This window comes from Prunus avium, chromosome 4, assembly GCF_965620075.1.
Source record: "Prunus avium chromosome 4, drPruAviu1.hap1.1, whole genome shotgun sequence".
Classification (NCBI taxonomy): Eukaryota; Viridiplantae; Streptophyta; class Magnoliopsida; order Rosales; family Rosaceae; genus Prunus; species Prunus avium.
In genome coordinates this window covers 10786205-10793471 of record NC_142287.1, presented here as the reverse complement: position 1 = coordinate 10793471, position 7267 = coordinate 10786205, and the positions used below count along the sequence as shown (strand labels likewise).

The 7267-nt window shown below is 38.7% G+C and overlaps 1 non-coding gene across 1 annotated transcript; it reads left to right on the top strand.

Moving 5' to 3' along the window:
• Positions 1 to 6850: 6850 nt before the first annotated feature.
• On the top strand, positions 6851 to 6957 carry LOC148294777 (small nucleolar RNA R71). The gene has a single exon (XR_015835617.1). It is a non-coding gene; the product is annotated as a small nucleolar RNA R71 (small nucleolar RNA).
• Positions 6958 to 7267: the final 310 nt, after the last annotated feature.

Sequence of the window (7267 nt, the reverse complement as noted above, 5' to 3'; positions counted from 1 at the left end):
AAGTGCTTAAAGACAAACTCATTTTGGCTACAGCCCCCTGCCAGTCCAGTTCCGTAGGTCATATTGCAAGCTTTGTTTAAGCAACCTACACAGCTCGGATGAGGCAGCATTCTTCATGAAAGTTGTTCCAATGGGTGTATACTATAACATATCCAAAATTCAGCCCCATTGGATACATATGGAGTCTGTCACCTAGCAAACACAGAACCATGCTCAGGATGGATTTTTGTCAGCGAGCAAAATGAGTTAGCAATTTGTTTTGGCCTTAACTTCTTCATCCAAGCTTGGATTGGGCCAATACTTGTGTGGTTGGATCAGACACATTCTGAACTTCAATTTGGAGTGCTTAAAGTCGTCATTTGCTTAAGAGAAGCCCAATTTGTAAGCCCTTGAAGTTGCTGGTCATGCTGACCTCAGGATGAGCTATTATTTCTGGTTGGAAGCTTGGTCATGGTGACATGAAGATGAGCTAGGGCTGCTGGTGGGATTTATTGGTGAAGTGCATCAACCAATTCAGATTTTATAATACAAGTGTTGTATGCATTAGTCATATTGAATTCAGATTTTCACTTCCCCTAGGCCTATAAATAGAGAAGTTCTCTAAACTTGTAATCACACCCCAAGGGGGGGAGCTCTCAAACACTTCTCTAGAGCTCCCTTCCCTTCTCTCCCTCAAATTCTATTAGTTTCATTTTCTAGTTTTCAATTGTTGTAATGAAATATTTGTGCTGAAATTCTCCTTAAGTTTTTCTTAGTTCCACTTTACTTTTCATTATGTAAATTCTTTTCTTTAGTTTTTCAAGTTTGATTAGTTTCCAAGTTTCAATTATGGTTCATGTTCTTATTCATTATGCTTATAAGTTAATATGCTAGTTTGAATGATTGATCACCATTTAGGCTTGCATGTTAGCTATCTTGGTTTGAATTAAGAGTATACACCATGCTTTAATTCGAATTGAACTATGAATAGGAAGAGTATGTATGGACATTCGACAACAGGGATTAGATACATGTTTGGTTGTTTAAATTGTTCTTCTATGCTTAATGGGTTCCTAATGCTTAATTTTAGGTTAGACAACAAATGATCAAATTAGGGAATTAGGAACACAAGGTTATGAGCACACACCATGGCTTAATCATACTTTAACTAGAATCAATCCATTAATCTAATTGAACTTGGGAACTTATCTGCTTGAGTTAGTTATTTCTTTCTTCCTTGTTTTATTTATTTCCTTTCTTTTTCATTTCTGTTTTGTGTAGGGAAACTAAATTGGATCATTCAATCACCAATCCCTGTGGAATCGACCTCGCACTTACATACGCTAAACTACCAACGGTTCGTGCACTTGCGAGTATCACAAGTTGAGGATGCAGCTTAATCCATTTTGGTGCAGCTGAATCTACACAACAAGTTTTTGGCGCCGTGTGCAGAATTGTGGTTGAAGAAAAAGGAGGAGTTGTGCTACCCTTGAATGAGACTTTCCCTGATGAACAACTATATGCTGCCCAAGTCAAAGAGCCATGGTATGCTGATTTTGTTAATTATCTTGCTTGTGGTGTTCTTAGAAATGATCTAACTTCTCAGGATAAGAAGAAGTTCTTTTCCATGGTGAAACATTATGTCTGGGATGAACCTTTCTTATTCAAGCATTGCCCGGATCAACTCATCAGAAGATGTGTTCCAGAAGAAGAGCAAGAAAGCATACTTAGGCATAGCCACGAATTGGCCTGTGGAGGTCACTTTGGAGCTAAGAAAACAACACTTAAAATTCTGCAATCTGGTTTCTTTTGGCCCACTCTATTTAAAGATGCATTTAATTTTTGTGTTAAGTGTGATAGGTGCCAAAGGATGGGGAACATAAGTCGCAGGAATGAAATGCCATTGAATAACATACTTGTTTTGGAGCTCTTCGATGTGTGGGGTATTGATTTCATGGGACCATTCTCATCTTCCTTTGGTTATACTTACATACTTGTTGCTGTTGATTATGTGTCTAAATGGGTGGAAGCTATAGCCACCAAAACCAATGATCATAAGGTGGTGCTAAAGTTCTTGAAGGATAATATTTTCACAAGGTTTGGTACTCCAAGGGCTGTCATTAGTGATGGAGGCAGCCACTTCTGTAACAAGCCATTCGAAGCACTCATGAAAAAGTACAACATCACCCATCAAGTCTCTACACCATATCATCCTCAAACTTCTGGTCAAGTGGAAATAAGCAATAGAGAAATAAAGCACATCCTGGAGAAGGTGGTGAACAATACAAGGAAAGATTGGGCAGCCAAGCTCAATGATGCATTATGGGCTTATAGGACAGCATATAAGACTCCCATTGGAATGAGCCCTTATCGTCTTGTGTTTGGGAAAGCTTGTCACCTACCAATGGAGCTTGAACACAATGCCTTTTGGGCCATCAAGAAGTTGAATTTTGATCTGGACAAGGCTGGCCATGTTAGAAAATTTCAGCTCAATGAATTGGAAGAAATTAGACACGAGTCTTATGAGAATGCAAAGCTTTACAAAGAACGAACCAAGAGTTACCATGACAGAAACATTCAACGGAAAGAGTTCTCCAAAGGTATGTTAGTTCTTTTGTTTAACTCACGTTTGCGTCTCTTTCCAGGAAAATTGAAGTCTAGGTGGCTTGGGCCATTCACCGTGGTCAATGTTTCTTCCTATGGAGCTGTGGAAATTCAAAACCCTAAAGATGGATCAACTTTCAAAGTAAATGGACAACGTTTAAAGCCATTCTATGAGGGAATTTCAGCTGGCATTCAAGCAGGCGATGTGGTGGATCAACTTCCCTTTGTACCATTAACTTAGCTGATTACATAATGTCTTGCCAAGACATTAACTAAGACGCTTCTTGGGAGGCAACCCATGTGTTCAAGAAGAAGGTGCTTGGTAGCAATCGACCTAATCGCATCAAGGGGAAGCATTTCAATCCTTTCTCTTTACTTGTTTTGTTTTTATTTTAGTCATTTTAAGTTTCTGTTCCTTTTTATAAATAAATAAATAAATAAATATTTTTTTTTAAAAAAAAAAATTTATTTTTTATTTTTTATTTTATTTTCATATAAGCTAACTTTTGGTAACCCCAGTGAGCACCTCCGTCAATACAGTGTCTAGGAGTTCTTTAGGCGACATCTTCGGTGTCTAAGAAGTTTGGGTTTTAAGCGGGACCATTGTGACCCCTCCAACCTTCCCGGATCCCCTGGCTGTGTTTTCTGAGGCCCTTAAACTGGTCATCCGTGAGTTGCTTATATATTCATTTTTTTATTTTTTTATTTTTTTATTTTTTATTTTTTATTTTTTTAATTAATTTAATTTAATTTAATTTATTTTATTATTATTATTTTTTTTTCTAAACCTTCTTCTTAACTTTTCCCTTTATCATTTGTTTGTTCTCAATCATCTTTTGTATGCTTTAATATTGAGGACAATGTTCAATTCGAGATAAGAAGGGATGTGAGAATGTGGTAGCTGATCATTTGATTTCGAATCTCCAAATCGAATTCTTGCATCAAGAGAATCCATCTAATCAAGCGTGGTTTGGCATCCTTCTTAGTGAGCAAGTATCTAAGGGCTGCATGGTCAGAATAAACAATTACTTTAGAACCAACAAGGTAAGAACGAAATTTTTCTAAAGCAAAAACCACAGCAAGCAACTCCTTCTCTGTTTTGGAGTAGTTGATTTGAGCATCATTCAAGGTCCGGCTAGCATAATGAATCACATGGGGCAACTTGTTCTTCTTTTGACCTAAAACTGCACCAATAGCAAAGTCAGAGGCATCACACATTATTTCAAATGGTAAAGACCAATCCGGAGCTATGATAATAGGGGCTGAAGTTAGCTCCCTCTTCAAGGTAGTAAAAGCTTCCATGCAAGCTTCATTAAACTCAAAAACAGCATCCTTAGCAAGGAGATTACACGATGGCCTTGTAATGCTTGAGAATTTTTTGATGAACCTTCTATAGAATCCAGCATGACCTAGAAAGCTTCTAATTCCTTTAACAGAGGTAGGGGGTGGAAGATTTGAGATGAGGTCGATCTTGGCTTTATCCACTTCGATTCCCTTGCTTGAAATCACATGGCCTAGTACAATGCCTTGTCTCACCATGAAGTGACACTTCTCCCAATTCAAAATCAGATTTGTTTCCTGGCATCTTTTAAGCACTAGAGACAAGTGGTGAAGACAATTATCAAAAGAGGAACCAAAAACTGAAAAATCATCCATAAATACCTCAATGAATCGTTCCACCATATCTGAAAAGATTGACATCATGCATCTTTGGAAAGTTGCTGGGGCATTGCACAAACCGAATGGCATCCTTCTATAAGCAAACGTACCAAATGGGCATGTGAATGTGGTTTTCTCTTGGTCTTCCGGAGCAATGAGAATTTGATTATAACCTGAAAAACCATCAAGAAAACAATAGTAAGCATGGCCAGATAAACGTTCAAGCATTTGATCAATAAAAGGCAAGGGGAAATGATCTTTTCTAGTGGATGTGTTCAACTTCCTGTAATCAATGCAAACTCTCCAACCAGTGACAGTTCGTGTAGGAACTAGCTCATTCTTCTCATTCTTCACAACGGTGATTCCGGACTTCTTTGGAACAACTTGCACAGGGCTCACCCACTTAGAATCTGAAATTGGGTAGATGATTCCTACATCAAGTAGCTTTAAAACTTCAGCTCTAACCACCTCTTTCATGTTGGGATTTAGCCTCCTTTGGGCATCATGGGATGGTTTGCTGTCTTCTTCCATTAAAATCCGGTGCATGCACATGCTTGGACTAATTCCTTTGATGTCTGCTATGGTCCACCCAATGGCTGTTTTATGCTCTTTTAGAACTTTAATTAAGCTCTCTTCTTCATGTGAGGAGAGACCTGCAGCAATTATAACAGGGAGAGTTTCGTTAGCACCCAAATATGTATATTTGAGATGATTGGGAAGAGGTTTAAGTTCTAGCTGTGGTGGGATGACAATGGATGGCTCCAATTTCATGGATGATGGTCCAAGAGGCTCGATTGGTGGCCTAAAGGATGGTGGGTATGGCGGAAACACTTCTAAGGCAGCCACCACTTCTTGGAACTCCAGTTCACAAAGATCTTCCTCTTTTTGTGTTAAGACAGCTTCTAGAGCATCATTAGACTTTCTCTGCAAAATTTTGGAAGAAACCTCATGATCCACAACATCAATTGAAAAGCAAGAATCAAGAGAGATAGAAGGTTGAGATAGAGCATTAAGCATTTTAAATTCAACAGTTTCACCCAAAACAGTCATGGAGAGGGTGCTATCTTTCACTTTGATGATTGTGTCTGCAGTGGCCATGAATGGCCTGCCTAGGAGAATGGGATCAACACGATCTCCATTTGGATTGTCTTCCATGTCCATCACTACAAAATCAGCAGGGAGAATTAGTGTATTAACTTGAACTAGAATATCTTCTACAATACCTTTTGGATATTTTATAGAATGATCAGCTAGTTCAAGTCGCATTGAAGTCTTCTTCATCCCTTCTAAGCCAAGCTCTTGATATACTGAATATGGCATTAGATTGATGCTTGCTCCCAAGTCCAACATGGCTCTTCCAACCTTCTTGCCTCCAATGTTAATGGGAATGTCAAAGCTGCCAGGATCATCTAGTTTTGGTGGAAGCTTCCTTTGCAATATAGCACTTATATTCTGGTCGAGCTTTACTCCTTCATTTGGAGCGAAATTGAGCTTGTGAGTTTTCAAGTCCTTGATGAATTTTCCATATGCAGGAATCTGTTCAATAAGATCAAGCAAAGGCAAATTGATATTAACTTTACTCAAAATATCATAAATCTCTTTAAAAGTCTTATCTTGCTTTGCTTTCTTAAGACGGCATGGAAATGGAATCTGTGGAACATATGGAGCGGGTGGCACGTATCTATCTTCTTGAAGATGTGGTGGCACAAATTTGTCATCCCTTTTATGCAATTGGAATTGATCGGATTTCTGAGAATCTGATTTGGCCTTAGGAGTAGATTGAGAAGTTTTGAGTTGTTCTCCTTCCGTGGCCATGGTCTCCTCCTCTTCATCTTCTACAATCACAACATCATTTGAAAGATTAGAATCATCTTTATTATCAATGATCTTACCTGATCTGAGCACATGAATGGCCTTGGCTTCTGGGTTCTTTGGATTGATCTCAGTTTGGCTTGGCCATTTCCCAGGCACTCTTTGAGTTATTTCAGCAGCTATTTGGCCTAATTGGACTTCCAATTTGGAGATGGCAGCTTGTGTAGTTTGCTGAAAATTGGATTGGTTGATTGCCATCTGCTTCACTATATCTTCCAATGATGATGATGATTGTTGTGGTCTTTGGAATGAAGAGGGATTTGCTTGATTCTGGGTATTTCTCCATGAAAAGTTTGGATGATTTCTCCAACCTGGATTATAACTTTGAGAGTATGGATCATTTCTTGGACCTTGGTTGTAGGAATTTACCAACTTAGCTTGTTCTTGCACAAATTCTGGATATCCAGCCCCAAGTGGACAAGCAGTGGTAGCATGGTCATGAGTTTCACAGATGCTACACACTTCCTTCGGAGGGTTTCTTGAGTTTAATGCAAGAAGAGCATCTAGCTTTTGTTCCAGTTTTGAAATCTGCACACTAGAAGCATCATTAGAACCACTAATAACACGTTTACCTCTTGTGTCCGTATGTTGGGTCTCCATTGCTATCTCCTCAAAGAGTTCGTACGTTTCTTCTGGAGTTTTGGTTTTAAAAGAACCACCTGCAAAATTGGTGACTATATTATGACTAGAAGGGGTTAGTCCATTATAAAACATACGCATTTGAAGCTTCAATGGAATCCCATGATGAGGACATTGGTTGAGCAGCCCATTGAATCTCTCCCATGCTTCACAAAACGATTCATCATCTTGCTGTGCAAATAACAAGATCTTGTCCCTAAGCATGTCGGTCTTTTGCGTGGAGAAGTATTTTTCCAGGAACTTCTTTTGAATGGCAGCCCATGTAGTGAGTGAACCAGGCTTCAAAGAATTCAACCAATACTTCGCCTTATCCTTTAAAGTGTATGGAAACACTCTCATTCGAAGTTGATCTTCTGTCACACCTGTCAAGGGAAAAGAACTCACAACATTAAAAATATCCTTTATATGAGTTAATGGATCTTCATTAGGTAAACCATAAAAGGAGGGTAGCATATTAAGATGAGAAGATTTAAGCTCATAATTTCGAGCTACAGTGGGCAGCAAAATGCTTGAA